Raw genomic sequence first — 24,085 nt, forward strand, 5'->3', positions numbered from 1 at the left:
AGAAATAAAGGGGAAAAAAAAGAAAAAAAATGAACCAACAAAAAGACATGTAAGTGGGAGGCAGAAGCTATGAGCTAAAATTATTGAACTCAGTGTTGAGTCCAGAAGACTGTAGAGTGCCAAGTCGAAAGATGAGTTGCTGTTCTTTGAGCTTGCATTGAGTTTTCTTGGAACACTGTAGCAGGCCAAGGACAGAAAGGTCAGGGTGGGAGCCAGGTGGAGGATTAAAATGACAAGTGACAGGAAGCTCAAGGTCTTGCTTGCAGACTGAGCAAGAGGTGTTCCGCAAAGTGGTCACCCAGTCTGCTTTTGGTTTTCCCAGTGACGAGTAAACTGCATTGTGAGCAATGAATACGTTATGCTAGATTGAAAGAAGAGAAGGGAATTGCTGTTTCACTTGGGAGGAGGACTGTTTGGGACCTTGGATTGTGAGAAGGGTGGAGGTAAAAGGACAGGTTTTGCATCTCCTGCACTTGCACAGAAAAGATGCTGTAGCAAAGGAATGGAGTGTTGGGGTAACTAAGGACCGGACCAGGGTGCCATAGAGGAAATGGCCCCCTGGAATGCTGGAAAGAGAGGGCAGGGGAAGGCGTGTTTAACAGCATCATGCTGGAGGAGGGTGATTAGTTGAATCGGGATTCTAATGGGGTGGAAGGTGAGAACGAGGGAAACTCTACCATGCTTCCAGGAGGGAGGGCATGAAGTGACAGCAGAAGTGCATGAAATAGATTGGCCTGAGTGGAGGGTCCTGTCAACCAGGCTGGCTGGGAATCCTTAGTTGAAGAAAAAGGAAGACATAACGGAAGCTCTCGTATGGAAGGTTGCATTGTCAAGACAGATGTAACTGAGACAAATAAACTGGAATTGGAGGTGAGGTATGAGCTAGGAAGTGTAGTCAAGATAGCTGCAGGAGTCTATGGGGTTATAGTGAATATTAGTTGATAGCCTATACCCTGAAATGGAGGCGGACGTCATTATTTGTGATTTTGTCCTGTAACTGAATTCTCATGATGGATCTCAGGTGTCTTTGGAAGAAGTGTTCCAGAGCTTTGATGTGGCACCTATAGCAGACCCAGGATTCTGCATCACATGGCAGGGTGGTAAGGACAAGGGCCTGGTGGGGTTTGCTTTAGTCTTTAGCTTAATGCCATGCTGCTTCCAGGCATAATCATGGAATTGGCCACAGGCAGAACTTGCTTTCCGTATACAGGCTCTCTAACTCAGTTTAAAATCACCTGTTTAGAACATAGCTATAATCACAAGGTTAAAGTTTGAATGGGTGTGCATGTGTTTCTTTTATTTATTATATTTGGATGTCTTGTAATGAGACACTTGTTAACATTCGTGTATCATTCTCTGTGAGGGGGAGGTGTTATGATAGTGTATCGAGTACCATGAGGAATATTAATCAATATTTTCATTAGCTACTGTAATGCCCCTGATTGTTTATAAAAATGGAAAGAAACAGCTAGAACAGCAAATGGCTGCAGAATTCATCTGACCTGCAAATTGATCAAGTTTCTAGAAGAAAAGGAATTACCAGCAGACTTGTCTAGGCAGTTCCCCTGGTGTACTGAAACCTGGTTAAAGTCTCTTTTATTCTGTGTAACAGTAACGAAGGTAAACAATTGGCCATTTTGGTGAGTGAATCAAACTTTTAAACTAATGGTGTGACCTGTGGAGTTGGGGGCTAGTCAAACTGCACAGTCCTCCCTTCCCAGTCATAACACAGATTGGAGTCTCTTGCAGGGTTTGAAACATGGACAGTGGGTGATTGGACGGGGAATAATAATAATTGGCAAAAAAGGATAAAAGGACAAAGGCCAGGTTTCTTATACATTAGTAAAGCAAAATGGCTTTGCAAGTTGCTAAGGCTTTTCGAGAGATGGGAGAATTAACTCTGACTGGTTTACAAAAATAACCAAGAATAAGCTAATGGGATTGGCAGATCAATTGTAGTTGGAATTAACTGTAGGGGCGAGGAAAAGGGACATAGTTGAGGTAATAGTGCAGCAAATGAAAGTGGAAGGGATACAAGAAAGACTACATTCTCCAGGGGTTAGTCAATTGAGTTAGCTAGGATTCATATGAATTAGGAGCAGGAGTAGGCCACTCGGCCCCTTAAGCCTGCTTCACCATTCAATAAGATCATGGTTGATCTGATTGTAACCTCAACCCCACATTCCTGCCTACTCCCAATGACCTTTCACCCCCTTGTTAATCAAAAATCTATCTAGCTCTGCCTTAAAAATATTCAAAAACTCTGCTTCCACCACCTTTTGAGAAAGAGTTCCAAAGACTCACTGCCCTCTGAAAGAAAAAAATTCTGCTCATCTCTGTCTTAGATAAGCAATCCCTTATTTTTTAAACAGTAAGCCATAGATCTAGATTCTCCCACAAGATGAAACATCCTCTTCGCATCCACACTCAGGATCTTAAAGGTTTCAATTAAGTTGCCTCTTATTCTTATAAATTCCAGTGGATACAAGCCTAACCTGTCCAGCCTTTCCTCATAAAATAACCCACCCATTCCTGGTATTAGTCCAGTAAACCTTCTCTGAATTGCTTCTAATGCACTTACATCTTTCTTTAAATAAGGAGACCAGTACTGTATAAATACGCCAGTGCCCTATACAACAGAAGAATAGCCTCCCTACTTTTGTAATCAATTTCCCTCACAATAATGATAACATTCTATTAACTTTCCTAATTACTTACTGTACCTGCACACTAACCTTTTATGATTCATGCACTAGGACACCCAGATCCCTCTGAACCTCAGAACTCTGCAACTTCTCACAATTTAGATAATAAGCTTTCTTTTTATTCTTCCTGCCAAAATCAATGATTTCACATTTACCAACATTATGCTCCATTTGTCAGATCTTTGTCCACTCACTTAACCTATCTATGTCACTTTGTCGCCTCCTTACATCCTCTTCACAATTTACTTTTCTACCTATCTTTGTGTGGTCAGCAAATTTAGCAACCATTCCTTCTGTCCCTTTATCCAAGTCGTTTATATAAATTGTAAAAAGTTAAGGCCTCAGCATTGATCCCTGTGGCAGACCACTTGTCACATCCTGCCGACCAGAAAAAGACCCATTTATGCCAACTGTCTGCTCCGTGTTAGCTAACCAATCTTCTATCCATGCCAATATGTTACCTCCTACACCATGAGCTTTTATTTTCTGCAATAACCTTTGATGTGCCACTTTATCAAATGCTTTCTGGAAGTCTAAGTACAGCACATCCACCAGTTCCCCTTTATCCACAGCACATGTGACTCCTTCAAAGAACTCCAATAAATTGGTTAAACATGATTTCCCTTTTACAAAACCATGTTGACTCTGCCTGATTGCCTTGAATTTTTCTATGTGCCCTGCTATAACATCTTTAATAATAGCTTCTGACATTTTCCCTATGACAGACATTAGGCTAATTGGTCTATAGTTTCCTGCTTTCTGTCTCCCTCCCTTTTTTGAATAAAGGAGTTATATTTGCTATTTTCCAATCTAATGGAATCTTCCCCAAATCTAGGGAATTCTGCAAAATTAAAACCAATGCATCAACTATCTCTCACTAGCCACTTCTTTCAAGGCCTTAGGGGAAAGTCCATCTGGACCTGGGGATCTGTCAGCCCGCAGTCTCAATAATTTTCTCAATACCACTTCCTTGGTGATTGTAATTTTCCTGAGTTGCTCCCTCCCTTCCATTTCCTGATGTACAGATATTTCCGGGATGTTACTTGTAACCTCTATGGTGAAGACCGAAGCAAAATACCTATTTAATTTGTCTGCCATCTCCCTACTTTCCATTATCAATTCCCCAGACGCACTCTCTCTATAAGACCAACACTCACATTGTTAACTCTTTTCTTATTTAAATATCTATAGAAACTCTTATTATTTGTCTTTATATTACTAGCTAGCTTTCTTTCATACTCTAATTTTTCCCTTGTTATTAATATTTTTGTCATTCTTTGCTGTTCTTTAAATTCTTTCCAACCTTCTGACCTGCCAACTGTCTTTGCATAATTATATGCTTTTTCTTTAAGTTTGATACTGTCTTTAACTTTTTTAGTTAACCACGGATGATGGACCCTCCCCTAGGATTTTTTCTTTCTCATTTACATATATATACATATTCTGTGTATTCTGAAATATCCCTTTAAATGTCTGCCACTGAACTTCTATTGACATATCCCTTAACCTCATTTGCCAGTTCACTTTAGCTAGCTCTGCTTTCATGCCCTCATAACTGCCCTTATTTAAATGTAAAATACTAGTCTTGGACACGCTCGTTTCTCCCTTAAAATGAATGTTAAATTCAATCACTTTATGGCTGCTGCTACCTAGGGGTGCCTTCACTAGGAGGTTATCAATTAATCCTGTCTTGTTGCTCAATACCAGGTCTTATATAGCCTGCTCTCTGGTTGGCTCCAGAATGTGCTGTTCTAAAAAACTAACCAGAAAACATTCTATGTACTCTTCATCTATGCTACCTTTTCCCACCTGATTTTTCCAATCCATATGTAGATTAAAATCCCCCATGATTATTGCTGTACCTTTCTGACAAGCTCCCATTATTTCTTCTTTTCCATTCTGTCCTCTGTGTAGTTACAATTAGGAAGTCTGTACACCACTCCCACAAGTGACGCCTTGTCTTTATTATTCCTCATCACAACCCAAACCGCTTCTACATCCTGGTTTCCAGAACTTAGGTCATCCCTCTCTATTGTGCTAATACCATCATTAATTAACAGAGCCACCCCTCCACCTTTTCCTAACTCCCTGTCCTTTCTAAATGTCACGTACTCTTCAATAGGATTCAGTTGCAAATGAAGCAGCTTGAACATGAAAAGGAGATTAAAAAAACTTGAATTGGAGGCAAAAGGAAAAAAAGAGAAAGGAAAGAGAAAGAGAGATGAGAAAACTTGAAAAAGAAATACAAAGAGAATTGGAAATACAGAAACTTGGCCTCCAGAGAGAGAAGTTAGCAAGGGAGGAAAAGGAGAAGGATAAAGAAATGGAGGCAGAGGAGAGAGAGAAGGAACAAGAAAGGGAATATTATCTTAAAAGGCTGGGATTAAAAAAAGAGGACTCAGATGCTGGAGAAGGTTCTGATGATGAAAAACCACTTCCAACCCAAAGCCTAGTGGGAAGATGTTCATGAGGTTTATGCATCACTTTCAAAAGAGCTTTCTGTGGATTATGATGCAGTAAAAAAGGCTAATCTTAGTGCATATGAGTTGGTCCCTGAGGTATACAGGCAGAAATTTCAAACGTAAGGAAACAGCCTGGGCAGACCATGGTGGGGTGATGGCATAGTGGTATTGTCACTGTCCAGAGACCCAAGGTTTGAATCCCACCATGGCAGATGGTGAAACCTGAATTCAATAAAAGTCTGGAATTAAAAGTCTGATGACAACCATGAAACCATTGTCGGTTGTTGTAAAAACCCATCTGGTTCACTAATGCCCTATAGGGAAGGAAATCTGCTGCCCTTACCTGGTCTGTCCTACATGTGACTCCAGATCCACAGCAATATGGTTGACTCTTAAATGCCCTCTGAACAAGGGCAACTAGGGATGGGCAATAAATGCTGGCTTAGCCAGTGACGCCCACATCACATGAATAAAAAAAACCTATACTGAACTTGTGAGGATAAAACAAAGTAATTTTGACCATTGGATATAGGCATTAAAGGTAGAGACAATGTATGAAGCTCTTAGGGAAATAACTCCCTTGGGAGAACTTAAAAATTCACTCCCTCCAGTAGTTGGAACCCATGTTGAAGACCAGTGGGTTGCAACAGCTAGACAGGCAGTGGAGATGGCTGATGATTATGAGCTGGCCCATAAATCTAAACCTTTTTTCTTGTCTCCCCCACAAACCCAAGGAGGATAGAACATGGGAAGGTAAAAGGAAGGCAAGTAACCAGGGAAGAGAGGGACACCTTGGAAAGGCATAACTTTTCCTCCCAGAAAGCACATTAAAATTAAAAGTTGAAGTTTTAATAAAGGGTCTTGGCAGGGAGTACATACCTGTACCTTTGTAACAGGTGCACTTGGAGTGTGACCTAATCTCTGGGACAATGACAGTAGGGGTTGTTCAGAAGTTACCCGTAGATGGAGTTGACTTACTCTTGGGAAATTATTTAGCTGGAGCAAAGGTAGCAGCTTCTCCCATAATTATAGAAAGCCCAAGTGAGGTTAAAGATACAGAACAGTTACAGGAAAAGGTACCAGGAAATTTTCCTTTGGGTGTGATGACCCGAGCGATGAATAAGCAAAGTCCATCATCGGAAGTCCAAGTAATACCACAGACAGATATTTGGCTAGCTGAAACTTTCTTAAAAGACTTAGATAATCCGAAAGAGATGTTTAGCAAACCTATTCTAGTTGAGACTCAACAAAGCAATCTGGAGTTAAGTAAGGTAGCACAATCAGCCCAAACTGAAACTGACATTAGAATATAAGAAATAGGAACAGGAGTAGACCATTAGGCCCCTCGAGCCTGCTCCGCCATTCAATAAGGTCATGGCTGATCTTCCTGTGTTTTGATTTCCACATTTCCATCTAACCCCGATAACCTATCATTCCCTTGCCTAACAAAAATCTTACTACCTCTGCCTTAAAAATATTAAATGACCCCACATCCACCGCCTTCTGAGGCAGAGAATTCTAAAGTCACATAACCCTCTGGGAGAAAAAAATTCTCCTAATTTCTGTCCTAAAAGGGTGACCCCTAATTTTAAAACAGTGCCCCCTACTTCTGTATAATTATAATAATTCACCCACAAGAGGAAACGTCCTTTCGACGTCCACTTGTCAAGGCCATCCACGACCTTGTATACTTCAATCAAATCACCCCTCACTCTTCTAAATTCCAGTGGAAACAAACCCAGTCTGTCTAACATTTCCTCATAAGACAACCCACTCATTTCAGGTATCAATCCAGTAAGCCTCCTTTGAACCGCCTCCAATGCATTTACGTTCTTCCTTAAATAGGGAGACTAAAACTGCACACGGTATTTGAGGTACAGTCTCCGAAGCATAACATCCTTACTTTTATGTTCAACCCTTCTCGTAATAAAGGATAACATTCCATTAGCCTTCTTAATTACTTGCTATACCTGCATTCTAACTTTTTATGACTCATGTACTAGAACACCTAGATCCCTCTGCACCTCAGAATTATGCAGCCGTTCTCCATTTAAGTAATACTCTGTTTTTTTATTCTTCCTACCAAAGTGAACAACTTCACATTTTCCCACATTAAACTCCATTTGCCAGATCTTTGCACACTCAACCTATCTGTATCCATCTGCAACCTCCTCATGTCCTCTTCACAACATACTTTCCTACCTATCTTTGTGTCATCTGCAAATTTAGCTACCATGCCCTCATTCCCCCCATCTAAGTCATTGATATAAATTATAAAAAGTTGAGGCCCCAGTACAGACCTCTGTGGAACACCACTCATCACATCCTGCCAATCAGAAAAAGACCCATTTATGCATGCTCTCTGCTTTCTGCCAGCCAGCCAATCCTCTATCCATGCTAATATGTTACCCATTACACCATGAGCTTTTATTTTCCGTAATAATCTTTGATGTGACACCTTATCAAATGCCTTCTGAAAATTCAAGTACAGCACGTCTACAGGCTCCCCTTTATCCACTGCAAATGTTACTCCTTCAAAAAAACTCTAATAAATTGGTTAAACATGATTCCCCTTTCACAAAACCATGCTGACTCTTCCCAATTGCCTTGAGTTCTCCTACGTGCCCAGCTATAATCTCCTTAATGATCGATTCTAATAACTTCCCCACGACAGACATCAAGCTAACTGGCCAATAGTTTCCTGTTTTCTGCCTCCCTTCCTTCTTGAATAGAGGGGTTATATTTGCTACTTTCCAATCTGATGGAACTTTTTCAGAATCTAGTGAATTTTGGAAAATTAACACCAGCGCATTGACTACCTCATTTTGCCACCTCTTTTAAGACCCTAGGATGTAGTCCACTGGGACCCGGAGACTTGCCAGCCTGCAGCTTCATCAATTTGCTCAGTACCATTTACCTTGTGATTTCAATTTCACCAAGTTCCTTTCTCCCGTTCACCTCCTGATTTGCAGCTATTACTGAAATGTTTTTTGTATCCTCTATAGTGAACACAGAAGCAAAATATTTGTTCATTTCTTCCGCCATTTCCTTATTATCTACAATTAACTCCCCACTGTCACTCTCTAGAGGACCAACACTCACTTTGCTTTTTTCCTTTCTAAAAACCTGTGGAAACTCTTGCTATCCATTTTTACATTTCTAGCTAGCTTACTCTCATAATCTAATTTCTTTCTCCTGATTAACCTTTTAGTCATACTCTGCCGTTCTTTATATTCTGTCCAATCATCTGTCCTGCCACTCATCTTTGCGGAGTTATATGCTTTTTCCTTAAGTTTGATGCTTTCCTTAACATCTCTAGTTCACCACGGATGGTGGGTCCTCCCTTTAGAATTTTTCTTGATAGTAGGAATGTACCTATTCTGAATACCCTGAATTATCACCTTCAATGTCTGCCATTGCTTCTCTATTGATCTATCCTCGCTTCCCAGTTTGCTTCAGCTAGCTCAGCTTTCTTCCCCTTATTTAAGTTTAAGTTACTAATCTTATATCCACTCTTCTCCCTTTCGAACTGGATGTAAAATTCAATCATATAGTGGTCACTGCTACCTAGGGGTGCCTTTAGTCTGAGGTCATTAATTAATCCTGTCAGGTTACACAATACCAAATCTAATATAACCTGCTCTCTGGTTGGTTCCAGAACATGCTGCTGTAAGAAACTATCTCGAAAGCATTCTAAGAACTCCTAATCCAGGCTACTGCTGCCAATGTGATTTTTCCACTTTATGTGTAGATTAAAATCACCCATGATTATTGCTGTCCCTTTATTACCAGCAGACAATATTTTTTCTTGAATACTTTGTCCTACACTGTGGCTACTGTTAGGGGCCCTGTAGACCACTCCCGCTAATGACTTTTTTCCCCTACTATTCCTCGTCTCCACCCAAACCGATTCTACATCCTGATCTCCTGAACCAAGGACAAAGAAGTGTTGACGGTGGTGATATTAGCTAAGAAATGTGCTAATAGGTGACCTTAAGGGTAGAAAGCAGGACGAGCAAGGTACAGATAGCCCTAGTGGGGATGGGGTGGAGGGAAAGGATCGAAATAGGCTGAAAGGTAGAGATAAAACAATGCATGGAAATACATTTAAAAATAATGGAAATAGGTGGGAAAAGAAAAATATATATAAATTATTGGAAAAAAGGGGGATCGGAAAGGGGGTAGGGATGGAGGAGAGAGTTCATGATCTAAAGTTGTTGAATTCAATATTCGGTCCGGAAGGCTGTAAATTGCCTAATCGAAAGATGAGGTGCTGTTCCTCCAGTTTGCGTTGAGCTTCACTGGAACATTGCAGCAGGCCAAGGACGGACATGTGGGCATGAGAGCAGGGTGGTGTGTTGAAATGGCAAGCGACAGGGAGGTCTGGGTCATGCTTGCGGACAGAACGAAGATGTTCTGCAAAGCAGTCACCCAGTCTGCATTTGGTCTCTCCAACGTAGAGGAAACCGCATTGGGAGCACCTCTCTTCTATTTTTCCTTAGTTCTGTTGAAGAGTCATACGGACTCAAAACGTTAACTGTATTCCTATCCGCAGATGCTGTCAGACCTGCTGAGTTTTTCCAGGTATTTAAATTGAAAGGAACCTCATTTTAAATTCATGAGATAAAAATATGTTTTGCCTGGTGTATGTTTAAGTCTATGGGTTATTGTTGCCTTGGGGAAGATTACCTGTGAGTGATTAATTTGGGGATTTGTTTAATAGTTATTATGGTAGTAATTTGTAGACATGTGTATGTGTTTAAAACCTTGTAAAATTAATAAATGTTTAATTTAATTTATATAAAAAACCTCTGGAGGCTTGGTGGTTTAATTTCTAATTCAGAGATGCATCTCAAACATATGAAATAAAAATATAGGTTATGACAATTGCTTAAAGTTTCCCTCTGGGATTTTAAATAACTCAGCCTTTACCAACTGCTGTGCCATAACATTATATTCAAAATAGAATTCTAATGAGCAAGTGGAGACCTCCTCACAGACGTGTCCAATGAAGGGTGGACAGTTGTTCATCAGGTAGTGGTACAAATATCGTAAAGAGATATTACAGATAGCACATGAAACTCCTCTGGCATGGCATGTAGGTGCACGGAAAACTCAAAAGCAGATAAACTGACTTTTACTGGCTGGGTCACTTTGCACTTTGGTAGGAAGAATAGAGGCATGGACTATTTTTCTAAATGGGGAGAGAATTCAGAAATCTGGAATGCAAAGGGACTTGGGAGTCCTAGTCCAGGATTTTCTTAAGGTTACCTTGCAGGTTGAGTCGGTAGTTAGGAAGGCAAATGCAATGTTGGCATTTATTTCGAGAGGACTAGAATATAAAAGCAGGGATGTGCTGCTGAGGCCTTATAAGGCTCTGGTCAGACCACATTTAGAATATTGTGAGCAATTTTGGGCCCCGTATCTCAGGAAGGATGTTCTGGCCCTGGAGAGGGTCCAGAGGAGGTTCACAAGAACGAAACCAGGAATGAAAGGCTTAACATATGAGGAACGTTTGAGGACTCTGGGTCTGTACTCGATGGAGTTTCGAAGGATGAGTGGGGGGGGGGATCTGATTGAAACTTACAGAATACTGAAAGGCCTGGATAGAGTGGACGTGAGGAAGATGTCTCCATTAGTAGGAGAGACTAGGACCCGAGGGCACAGCCTCAGAGTAAAGGGAAGACCTTTTAGAACAGAGATGAAGAGAAACTTCTTTAGCCAGAGAGTGGTGAATCTATGGAATTCATTGCCACAGAAGGCTGTGGAGGCCAGGTCATTGAGTGTATTTAAGACCTAGATAGATAGGTTCTTGATTGGTAAAGGGATCAAAGGTTACGGGGAGAAGGCAGGAGAATGGGGTTGAGAAACTTATCAGCCATGATTGAATGGTGGAGCAGATTCGATGGGCTGAATGGCCTAATTTCTGCTCCTATGTCTTATGGTCTTATGGGTCTTCACAAGGATGTGGTTCAGTTTTGTAAAACGCGCCGTACATCCCAGATGGTGGAAAAATCACAACATGCAATCAAATCTGCACCCTTAATTCCCATACCAGTTTTTGAGGAACCATTTAGTAGGGTGTTAGTAGGCTGTGTGAGACCGTTACCAAAAACAAAAGCAGGACACCAGTGCGTCCTTACTATTATGGATATGACAACTCAATTCCAAAGGCCACCCCTTTAAGAACAATTACAACTAAGATAGTGGTAGAGAAGTTAACCCAATATTTTATTAGATATAGATTAACGGTGGAGATCCAGTCAGAACAAGGTTCCAATTTTATGCCTAAAGTTTTTCAAAACATAATGAGTAATTTGGATATAAAATAGTTAAAGTCCACAGCATATCATTCACGGACACAGGGTGCTTTAGAGAGCTACCATCAAAACAATGATTAATGCATATTATGGGATAAAGGACTGGATTTTGTTTTATTTGCTATCCAAGATTCACCAAATGAATCTACTGGTTTTAGCCCTTTTGAATTAATTTTGACATGAGGTAAACGGTCCTCTGAAATTAATCAAAGAAAAGTCTTTAGGACAGAGGGAAATCCACCAAGTTAGATTATGTGTCCGTGTTCCAGGAATGGCTCAATAGAGCCTGCAAAATGGCCCAAGAACATCTTAAAAGTTTCTCAAACATAAATGAAGGAATGGTCAGATAAGCAAGCTATGACCCGAACATTACAACCAGGGGATGAAGTGTTAGTGTTATTGCCTTTACCGGGGGAACCTCTGAAAGCATGGTTCAGCGATCCATACATGAGGGTTGGTAAAATAAACTATTTGATAGACACCCCAGAATGGCGGAAAAAGAATCGGCTGTGTCATATCAGTATGTTAAAACAATACCATTGTAGGGAGGAGGATAAGAAGGCGCAGTTATGTCAAGTAGTAGGCAGAGTGGAGGAAGAAAGAGACAGTGAGTGAGTCAAAAGGAGATTTAGACAGTTCACAGATTGAGCCTCCTATTACCCAGTTAGCTAACACTGAAATATTAGGACAGTTAGATACCATATTTTCATTCTTGGAGGCAGGACAATGAGAGGATCAAGTGAGGGTACTTATAGTATTTGAAAGGATCCATAGGGACAAGCCAAAGTGTACAACCTCAGCCATACATGATGTGGATATAGGAGAATCTCCACCTATAAAACAGCATCCTTTTCTCTTGGGGCCAGAGAAACAGGCTCAGGTGAAAGCAGAGATCCAATATGTGTTAGAAAATCACCTCATTGAATCCAGCCAAAGCAGCTGGAGTTCCTCTGTTGTGTTAGTACCTACACCAGGTGGTTTGGCCAGATTCTGTGTAGACTACAGAAAAGTCAATGCAATAACAAAAGCAGATTCCTACCCAATTCCTCCTTTGGAAGACTGACAGAGTTGGCAGTGCCATGTTTCTTACCAAAGTAGATCAATTAAAGGGATAATGGCAGATTCCTTTAACACCCCAAGCTAAAGAAACATCAGCCTTTATCACGGCAGACAGTCTATTCCAATGCCGAGTGATGCCATTCGGGCTAAAAAACGCCCCAGCAACTTTTCAGAGGCTAAGGAACCAAGTGGTGGCTGATGTTCCTAACTGCATGGTTTATCTTGATGATGTACTGATATTTAGTGACACTTGGAAACACCACCTGAAACAGCTAGAAGCCCCATTTTAAAAAAACTAGTCAGCTGATTTGGTAATAAACCTTGCCAAAAGTGAATTCACGAAAGCACGAGTAACTTATCTAGGGCATATTGTAGGGCAAGGACAAGTGTTGCCAAGAACAATGAAAGTACAGGTATTGGTGGAGCTCCCTGCCCTTAAAACTAAGCAAACGATCAATAAGTTTTTAGGGATGTATGGGTTTTACCGTAAATTTGTACCAAATTTCAGTACTATAGCTGCTCCACTGATGGACTTTCTACAAAAGAAAGTCAAGTTGGTGTGGTGGGAGAGTGTCAGTCTTCTTTTGAAATGCTGAAAGCAATATTGATCAATGAAGCAGTGTTGACTGCTCCAAATTCCACTAAACCCTTCAAAGTAACAATTGATGCTAATAACCTCGTGGTAGGTGCACTCCTGTTACAAGATGAATTGGGCATAGAAAGGTCGGTGGGATACTTTTCCAAAAAGCTGCATTGACACCAAAAGAAAATACTCTACAGTGGAAAAGGAAACCCTGGGCTTGCTATTGGCTCTTAAATATTTTGACGTGTATGTCTGCCATCGATTCAGGGAGACACTGGTATATATTGATCATAACCTCTTACCCTCTGAGACAAATTTAAAAACCAGAATGCCAGACTATTTCAATGGAGTTTATTATAGCAGCCTTATCACTTAAAGATTGTCCACATTGCATGGAAAAGCAATGTAATTGCTGATGCTTTGTCTAGAATTTAACTTTGCTTTAAATTTTCTAAATGCCAAAGTGTTACAAAGAATAACTGTATTAGCCTTGTATTGTTATGACACAGCACATGATGTGTGCCAGGCAGATCAAATCCATGAGGGAAACTTAATCACATGGCCACAAAGATTTTGCAATTTGTAGTTATTTTGAGATGCGTGTCTGTTATGAGGCAGCCTTTTGGTAAAGTTGTTATTTAAAAATCCCTAAGGGAAATTTTAAACAACTGTCATAACCTATATTTTTTTAGTGGTATGTTTGAGATGCAACTCTAAATTCAGGAATCAGATGACCAGTTCTCGAGAGGTTTCATATTTTATTAACATACACAAGTTAAATACATATACATGGCAACAAATTACTACTATCATAACTTTTAACAAATTCCTAAACTAATCTCCATTAAGGCAACAGAAACCCATAGACTTTCAGCAGACACCAGGCAAAACATTTTTACCGTACAAATTCAAAATGAGGTTCCTTTCACTTTGGTTCCGGTGGAGACAGTTGTAGGCTTACGGCTACTTTGATCTTACATTGCCTCTGCTCTGCACACATGAAAACTGCTATCCTTATACCTAGCACAGCTCACTGAATGTAAATTCTCATTGTATCACCAGCCTCTTCTAACAATAAAACCCTTTTCATAGTACCAATTTTATTAGTAATATAAACATATTGCTTGGTCTCTGCTCACTAGGTGCCATATTTCACCTCACTTCTTGAATTCTTTATTCAAAAAATGCAAATGTACTCTACCTCTCTTACATCTCACAACTAGTACACATCAAAGCACACAGACTAACTGGCTTTAATCCAATTAAGACACACCGACAGACTAAACCTCTATTTTAAAGGAAAAATATTTTCCAATAATATTATATACATTAATAACTTCATGACAGTGCCCTGAATTCAGTAGTAACAAATCCACCAAGACTTTAGAGATTTTTTGTAGAAAACTAAATTAAACATTCACTAACAAAAGAAAAGATTTCAAGCACTTGCATAGGTCTACAAATTACTACTATAATAACCCCTAAAACCCTTAATTAATCAGGCTTCTAATTATGTTAAGGTAACAGTAAACAAACAAATAGATTTTAAATAGATTCCAGCCACTTAACACAATACCCTGGACGGTAGAATGCAAAATAGCTTTTCCCAGCTTCAGTTTCTGTAGACAGCAGCATATTGCACAAATGCTGGAGTCTTTTCACACTTCTGGTCGATCTTGTAATGGCTTCCTTGACCCATAGCTTCAATCTCCTTTATACATGTTTCTCCCTTTTAACGCAAATTCCATTGTTCCCATATGTCTTTGGAACTTTACTTTCCTCATAATATAAATCTATTCATGGTGCTAATATTGTCAGTGACCTTTGGGAAAAATAAACACACTGCTTGGCCTAGCATCTCTGGCTAGGTGTAACATCCTACCATTTCTTTGAAACTCCAGCTACCCTGATTTATCTAAAAATGCAAATTCTCCTCGCCTCACATTCTAAAACTTCAGCCTTCATGTTTACGTATTTAGTATTTCAAATATAGCTTCTTTTGATGAGTCAAAGCCTCCAGACCAGTTGTCTCCAATTCAATTAAATCCCATACATACACAGAAACTATCCAAACCCCACTATGAACCTGCTTTTACAATAAATCACAATAATATTATGAGGATTATTATACTTTTGTGACAGTATCAAAAGTGAATGAATGAGTGTGATGGTGTGTTTTAGTATTTTTGTTTATGTTTTATAACACTTTGTAATGAAATGCATATAAATATGGTGTTTCATTTCTCCAAGGCAGGAAGTATGATGAGCACTTTAATTACAGAAAATGGTTCATCAATTAAACAGTTGTAAAAAAAAAAGCTGGAAACCCCTTGACCCTGGTGGACTGTGTACAAAAAGGGCCACGTGATAGTTTATGGTTCTGGAAAAAATAAAATATGCCTGAAACTGTGTTTGAAAGTTGGTTTTGGTTTTGCTTTGAGAAGGAGAAGGACTAACAGCTTGGGAAGGAAGACAGCAGCCCTTTTGTAGTCCAGAGCCAGCCCACAGCCAGAAATGAATGTAAGCTGCTTTTAAGTTGCCCTACTTGCTGGAATTGAGTGCTGCAGGTGTTCCTCGAGTCTGCCTGAAGTAGTGCAAGAGTCAATTGTTTTACAGATCAGTGCTGAGAGACCAACTGCAGAAACCGGACGCCATTTCAAGGACTCCATCATCCTTCCTTTTTCCTTTTTCTTGTGGAGTAGTGGGGCTGATCAAACTGCACACTCCCCCCATCCCGGTTGTAGCACTGTTGGAAGCATGCCATGCAGCTGCACTTTCTAGATACACAAACACATAGGGCAGGACTTTTGTCCTTGGCGGGGACGGGCGGGAAGCCGACTGCCACACTGCAATTTTACACAGGCGGGCCAATTAAGGTCCACCCAGCATGGAACGCAAGCGGCAGCACTCAGTGCTGCCTGTGCGGGTAGGAGGAGGAGGGCATGCGGGCCTAGAGCAAACTTCGCATGTGCGCGCGAAAGACGCTTCAATCTCCCTGAGGCAGCTCCGTGCCTCAGGGAGGCGAAGCCCTGTTTAAAAAAACTAATGAACACATTAAAAGTGTCATAAAGCACGTCTCCTCATGTGACTCTGTCACATAAGCAGGGACATATTTTTAATTCAAGTGTAAAATTTTTATTTTATTTTTATTTGATTTAGGAAACCTCATCCCGCCTGTGGATGAGATTTCCTAAAAAGTGCAAAGGCCACTTGGCATTTTCACCTGCCCGCCAACTGTAAGGTTGGACAAGCAGCGTAAATTTGAATGTAATTACCTTTTTAGTGGCCTTAATAGGCCTTTTAATTGTCAGCTGGCATGCTGCTGACTCCTGCGCACGCCTGCCAAACTAAATATCGCGGGACTAGGCAATTATGTCGGGACGCTCGCCCAACGTCACTGTGCATCATTTTACACTCGACCGGGTCAGGCGTGCGCCCGCCCGCCAAGCTCAACATTCTGCCCATAGTCCTCAAGGTTCTTAAACTCGATATGAACTAATAATATCATGTTTTCTAAACAATACACAATGGAAGTCTTCTGGAATTCAGCCAATAAATTTCTATCAAAACAGACACCATAGCTAGGGGAGTTTATTTAGCTTTATTGGACACGGGTTGAGCTCTAGATTTTTAGAACTCCCTTACGGGTTGGACAAAGACACTTCAAAACATTAAGAAATTATACTGGATTATAAATATAATTCTCTTTAATCAATATTTGTTTGTATATCCAAACTGTTTATTCTAGTGGACTTAAAAAATGCAAACAGAATTACCTGGAAAAACTCAGCAAGTCTGGCAGCATCGGCGGAGAAGAAATCAGTCAACGTTTCGAGCCCTCATGGCTCTTCGGCAGAACTGAAGCATAGTTTCAACAAGGGAGAAATATAAATTGGTTTAAGGTGGGTGGGGGGGAAGAGACACATTGAGGGTGTGGTGTGAGCAGATAATCAAAAGATGTCAGAGACAAAAGGGTCAAAGAGGTGTTGAAGGTGGTGGTCTTTGTCTGAGAAAAGTGCTAATTAAGAATGGAAAACAGGATATTCAAAGTACAGCTCTAGTGGGGGTGGGGTGGAAAGACTAAAGGTTTTAGTTTTAGATTTAAAAATAATGGAAATAGGTGGGGAAAGAAGAATCTATATAAATTATTAAAAAAAAAGGCGGGTGGGGGGGGAAAAGAAACGGGGTGGGGATGGGGGGAGGGGGAGTTTAAGATCTAAATTTGTTGAATTCAATATTCAGCCCAGAAGGCTGTAAAGTGCCTAGTCGGAAGATGAGGTGCTGTTCCTCCAGTTTGCGTTGGGCTTCACTGGAACAATGCAGCAAGCCAAGGACAGACATGTGGGCAAGAGAACAGGGTGGAGTGTTAAAATGGCAAGCAACAGGGAGGTTTGGGTCTTTCTTGCGGACAGACCGCAGGTGTTCCGCAAAACGGTCGCCCAGTTTGCGTTTGGTCTCTCCAATGTAGAGGAGACCGCATTGGGAGCAACGAATGCAGTAGACTAAGTTAGGGGAAATGCAAGTGAAATGCTGCTTCACTTGAAAGGAGTGTTTGGGCCCTTGGACGGTGAGGAGAGAGGAAGTGAAGGGGCAGGTGTTGCATCTGTCCGCAAGAAAGACCCAAACCTCCCTGTCGCTTGCCATTTTAACACTCCACCCTGTTCTCTTGCCCACATGTCTGTCCTTGGCTTGCTGCATTGTTCCAGTGAAGCCCAACGCAAACTGGAGGAACAGCACCTCATCTTCCGACTAGGCACTTTACAGCCTTCTGGGCTGAATATTGAATTCAACAACTTTAGATCTTAAACTCCCCCTCCCCTCATCCCCACCCCGTTTCTTTTCCCCCCCCACCCGCCTTTTTTTTTAATAATTTATATAGATTCTTCTTTCCCCACCTATTTCCATTATTTTTAAATCTAAAACTAAAACCTTTAGTCTTTCCACCCCACCCCCACTAGAGCTGTACTTTGAATATCCTGTTTTCCATTCTTAATTAGCACTTTTCTCAGACAAAGACCACCACCTTCAACACCTCTTTGACCCTTTTGTCTCTGACATCTTTTGATTATCTGCTCACACCACACCCTCAATGTGTCTCTTCCCCCCCACCCACCTTAAACCAATTTATATTTCTCCCTTGTTGAAACTATGCTTCAGTTCTGCCGAAGAGCCATGAGGGCTCGAAACGTTGACTGATTTCTTCTCCGCCGATGCTGCCAGACTTGCTGAGTTTTTCCAGGTAATTCTGTTTTTATTTTGTTTTGGATTTCCAGCATCCGCAGTAGCTTTTAGCTTTTTGTTTTTAAAAAATGCATGTTATCTTAATAGAATTGGCATGTTATAATTAACTTCAATTGCCATTTATGCTATGATATAATCCTCATTTATAAAATGTAATCTATAATTGGTTTTAACAATAAATATTCATTCAACACATATAAAAGAGTTGTAGCCTCATGAGCCCACATATAATAATATCCTAGAATTCTAAGTTAGGATTATAAGGGCTGATATTGGTAAACTCAACAGTTTATTCTACTATATTATACCTTTATGTACTTTCAACCCTAAGATAATTTTGCTGGTTTGGAAATTCTGGGATGGAGGATATTTTATTTCAGAACCCAGTCTACAGCTGATCAAGCTGACTATGTTTCTTTAATGATTTGAAATTTCTTAGTTGAGGTTCTAAGCTAACAATACGTTCAAGGGAATAGGTTTACCTTGTTGGGGTAGTGAAGATAGTAGAACCATTAACAGTCTCTTTCCTTAGCTTGGAATACCAGCTCTAATCATTTCTGTTCTAGCTATAATTTCCCTAAAATTAGTTTGTCAATTTCAGTTTCCTCAGGTTCAAAATCCAGATGTCATGGCCACAAGTTTTAGAATTTCAGTTTTCCTGGCTTTTGGGAGAAACCCTAACCCTAATTTCCTTGCTGTATTTTTTAATTCCTCAAGGAACAGGGCCCTTAAGCTATTCCAAGTTACCTCACTCTGGTCTAGGAAGGTACTGGCTTCAAAAGTGAATATTTTGGTTAGTATGGTAACATTGCAAACCACAAGAGAACTGTACTGGCATTTTAGTTCCCACTTCCAATTCCAGATAACTCACATTGGCCAAATTACCATCGTCCATTCTCTGTTCCCTCCTCTAAATAATCAATAAGGTTGGTCAAGCAAGATTTTCCCTTTTGAAATCCATGTTGGCTATTCATTATTATATTTTTTCATTTCTAGATGCTCTTCCAATCTCTCCTTTAAGTAGAGTTCCAATATTTTTCCTACCGATGTTAAGCTGACTGGTCTATAATTTCCTGTATGTATTCTATCCCCCTTCTTAAATATAGGAATTACATTAGCTATCCACCTGGCACTACACTTTTAAAAAAATTATTAAATAAAAGTAGTAATACCTCAGTTATTTCTTCCCTGATTCTCTGATCATTGAGGATGGGAATGTTTGTGAGCCTCCTTCTCCAGTTGGTGTTTCGTTGTCCACCACCATTCATGACTGGATCCAGCAGGACTATTTGAGCTTTTAAGCTGATCTGTTGGTTGTGGGATTACTTTGTCTATTGCATGCTGCTTCTGTTGTTTAGTATGAACATAGTGCTGCTTGACCAGGCTGGCACCTCATTTTTATGCTATTGATTCTGTTCCTGGCATACTTTCCTGCACTCCTCATTGAACCATGGTTGATCCCCTGGCTTGATGGCAATGGTAGTGTGAGGTATATGTTGGGGCATGAGATTACACTTTGTGGTTGAATCACATTCTGCTGCTATTGAAGTCCCACAGTTCTTCATGGATGTCCTGTTTTGAGCTGCTTCTGTTTTGCATCTATTCCATTTAGCACAGTGGTATTGTCACACAATATGATACAGAATATCCTCAGTGTGAAAACAGGACTTCATCTCCACAAAGATTGTGCAGTTGTCAGTCCTGCCAGTCCTGTCATAGATAGGTACATCTGCAATAGGTAGTTTAGTGAGGGTGAAGTCAAATAGGTTTTTCCCCCTTGGTTCTCTTACCACCTGCCCAGTCCTTCGAGATTCAGCAAGATCAGTCAGTGGTGGTGCTACTGAGTTATTCTTTGTGATGGACCTATAGGTCCTCCACCTAGAGTATATCCTGCGCCTTTGCTACCCCCAGTGCTTCCTTCAAGTGGTGTTCAACATGGAGGAGTACTGATTGATCAGCTGAGGGATGGCAGGGAGTTTCTTTGCCCATGTTTGACCAGATGCCATGGGGTCTAGAGTCAATTTTAAGCACTCCCTCCCAGCTATATACACCAATGCGATGGAGGAGTCTGCAACATTGACTGTAAGTAAGATTGGTGAGAATGACAATCTCAGGGTGCTGTTAGACTAGTCCCTGGAACAGCTCTCCCAACTTTGGCATAATTTCCCAGAAGAGGACTTTGCAGGGTCAACTGGGGTCATTTGTCAATGCCAGGTAGCCCATCTGTTTGGTACAACTGAATGGCTTGCTGGGCCATCAGAGGACAGTTAAGAGTCAACTACACTGCTATGGTCTAGTCGCATGTAGGCCAGAACAGGTAAGGGCATTAGCAAACCAGATGGGTTTTTAAGACAATTTAGTAGTTTCATGATCATCATTACTGACACTAGATTTTATTCTAGATTTATTAAATTTAAATTCCACCAGCTGCCGTGGCAGGATTTTAACTCATGTCACCAGAGCTTCTGGATTAATAGTCCAGTAATATTATCACACAACTGTTCCCATGTTGATATTCAGAGGGATCTTGACTCCTTGTGCACAAATCACAAAGTTAACTTGTAGGTATAAAAGTAATTAGGACAACAAAAAACTATTGGGCTTTTATTTTAAAGTAAGATGGAGTATAAAAGTAAAACAGTCTTACTGCAATTGTATAGGTCTCAATTGATGAGATCACACCTGGTCTCAGGATTCCTTATAGAAAGATATTCTTGCCTTGGAGAGCAGGTAACCAAGGTTCACAAGATTTAAGCAAAAAACTGTGGATGCTGGAAATCGAAAATTCCTGGGATGAGAGAGATTGAGTAGGGCAGGCATATATTCTCTGGAACAAAAACAAAAATACCTGGAAAAACTCAGCAGGTCTGACAGCATCTGCAGAGAATACAGTTAACGTTTCGAGTCCGAATGAGTCTTCATCAGAACTAAGGAAAAATAGAAAAGAGGTGAAACATATTTCATCTCTTTTCTATTTTTCCTTAGTTCTGATGAAGAGTCATTCGGACTCAAAACGTTAACTGTATTCCTCTCCGCAGATGCTGTCAGACCTGCTGAGTTTTTCCAGGTATTTTTGTTTTAGTTCTAGATTTCCAGCATCCGCAGTATTTTGCTTTTATATTCTCTGGAGTTTGATAGAATGTAAACAATTTAAGTGAAATAGAAGATGCTCAAGCAGTTTGACAGGGTATATGCTGTGAGGATGTTTCCCTTCACTGGGAAGTCTAGAACCAGGGGTTAGTCTCAGAATAAGGGGTTGGCCAGTTAACACTAAGCTGAGGAGAAATTACTTCAAAGGGTTACGAATCTTTGAAATTGTAGATGCTCAGTGTCAAGTATATTGTCAGACAGCGACAGATTTTTGGATACTAAAGGAATTGAGGTATGGGTATAGTGAGTGAAGGTGTAGCTTTTTTTTCATGGGATGCAATTGTCACTGGCAAAGCCAATGTTTGTTATCCATCCCTAATTGGGCTCAAGAGGATGGTAGTGAGCCACCTTTTTGAACCACTGCAGTGCGTGTCATATAGGTACATCCACAGCACTGATAGGAAGTTCCAGATTATTGATGCAGTGACGGTGAAGGAACAATGCTATGGCTCCAATTCAGGATGGTATGTGGTTTAGAGAGGAATTTGCAAGTGGTGGTGGTTCCATATTGCAGATGATCAGCCATGATCTTAGTGAATGACAGAGCATGCTCAATGGGACAAACGGCCCACTCCAGCTCTCATTGCTTGTGTTCTGACATATAACAGCACCTCATCTTCCATACAGCCTTCTGAATTCAACAAAATTAAACAACTTCACATCATAACCTCTGCCACCATTTTTCCCCCTCAGATAGTAGCTGTTGGTAATAATTCTGCTATTCCCATTGACACAGCCTTCAGACCCAACTTTTGTTTCTTTACATATTACCATTTCCTCTCACCAGCATCAATTTGATTATTTAATCTTTACGGTCTTTCACCCTATCACAGGCCTTTCCTTTTGTTCTTTCCTCTCCCCTGTCCTTGCTTAAAACCTGTTACACCTTTAACTTTTGCCAGTTCTGACAAAAAAGTCAATAACCTAAAACATTAACTGTTTCTCTCTCCAAGTGCATGTGGATTTCCAAAAGGTATTCGATAAGGTGCCACACAAAACATTAATCTGCAGGATAAAGGTTCATGGAGTTGGGGTAATATTAGCATGCATAGAGCATTGGTTAAAAGACAGGAAGCAGAGAGTAGGGATAAACAGGAGATTTTCAAGTTGGCAGGGTGTTAAGTAGTGAAGTGTCACAAGGATCTGTGATAGGGCTTCAGCTAATTACAATTTATATTAATGACTTGACCTAGACACCTTACTCGATCTCTTCATCTAAATTGTCTGACGATACAAAATTAGGTGAGAATACAAAATGTGGGGAGGACACAGGCTGCAAAGAGATATAGACAGGTTAAGTGAGCGCACAAGGTGGCAGATGGAGTATAATGTGAAGTGTGAGGTTATTCACTTTTGTAGCAGTATAAAAACAGATTTTTGAACAGGCAAAATGTTAACATTGATGTTCAGTGAGACTTGGGTGTGTTGTATAAGGAATACAGAAAGTTAGCACGCAGATACAAGGAGCAATTTGGACGGCAAATGGCAAGCTCTGAAGAGTCATACAGACTCTAAACGTTAACTGTTTTTCTCTCCACAGCTGCTGTTAAGACCTGCTGAGTTTTTCCAGCATTTTCTGTTTTTGTCTGAGGCAAATAGCATGTTGGCTTTTATTTCAAGGGGTTAGAAGTACAAGAATAAGGAAGTCTAGCTACAGTTCTTTGGTGAGACCACACCTGTGTGCAGTTTTGGTCTCTGTTTTTAAAAAATATACTTGCCTTGTACAGCAAAGGTTCATTAGATTAGTTCCTGGAATGAGGGGGTTGCCCTGTGGTAAGATGCTGCTTAAATTGGGTTTATACTCTCTGCACTTCAGAAGAATAAGTGATCTCATGGAAGCAAACAAGGTAGACACAATTGTTTCCACTTGCTGGGGAATCTAGAACATAAGGGCACAACCTCAGTACAAGGGGTTCATTATTTAGGATGAAAATGAATAAAAATTTCTTTACTGAGGGTTATGAATCTTTGGAATTGTCTACCCCATAGGGTTGTGGATGCTCCATCAATGAATATATTCAAGACAGACTGATAAATTTTTTATCTCTCAGGGAATTAAGCAGCATGGGGAGCAGGCAGGAAAGTGGAGTGAGGGAGATTGGCTATAATCGTATTGAATGGTGAAGCAAGCTAGAGGAGCCTAATGGTCTAAGCCTGCTGCAATTTCTTATATTCTCCATAGATGCTGTCTGACATGCAGAGTATTTCCAGAATTGCCTTATTATTTCAGATTTCCAACATCTACAGTACTCCAGATTTCATTATCAACCTGGAAGTGCTTGCGGTAAATGATAATCAGTAAGGGCCATATGATAAATCCTGAAAGTGCAAACTAAAGCAATTATAGGAAAATAATGTAAATAAAGCCATGTTGTTTCCCAGCTGATTTTTTTTTTTAAACCAGTGGGAAATCTATCCAAGTAAAAAGTCAATTTTACCAATAACAAACTGATGTTTTTATTGTAGCATATGTGCAATCAAAATTGGCATTTTAATTCAGCAGTTTTTAAATTAAGCCCATTGGTATTATAATTGAAAGGGACACCATCTCCACATGTTTGCAAA

Source organism: Cetorhinus maximus, chromosome 1 (genome assembly GCF_964194155.1).
Source record: "Cetorhinus maximus chromosome 1, sCetMax3.hap1.1, whole genome shotgun sequence".
NCBI classification, from domain to species: domain Eukaryota; kingdom Metazoa; phylum Chordata; class Chondrichthyes; order Lamniformes; family Cetorhinidae; genus Cetorhinus; species Cetorhinus maximus.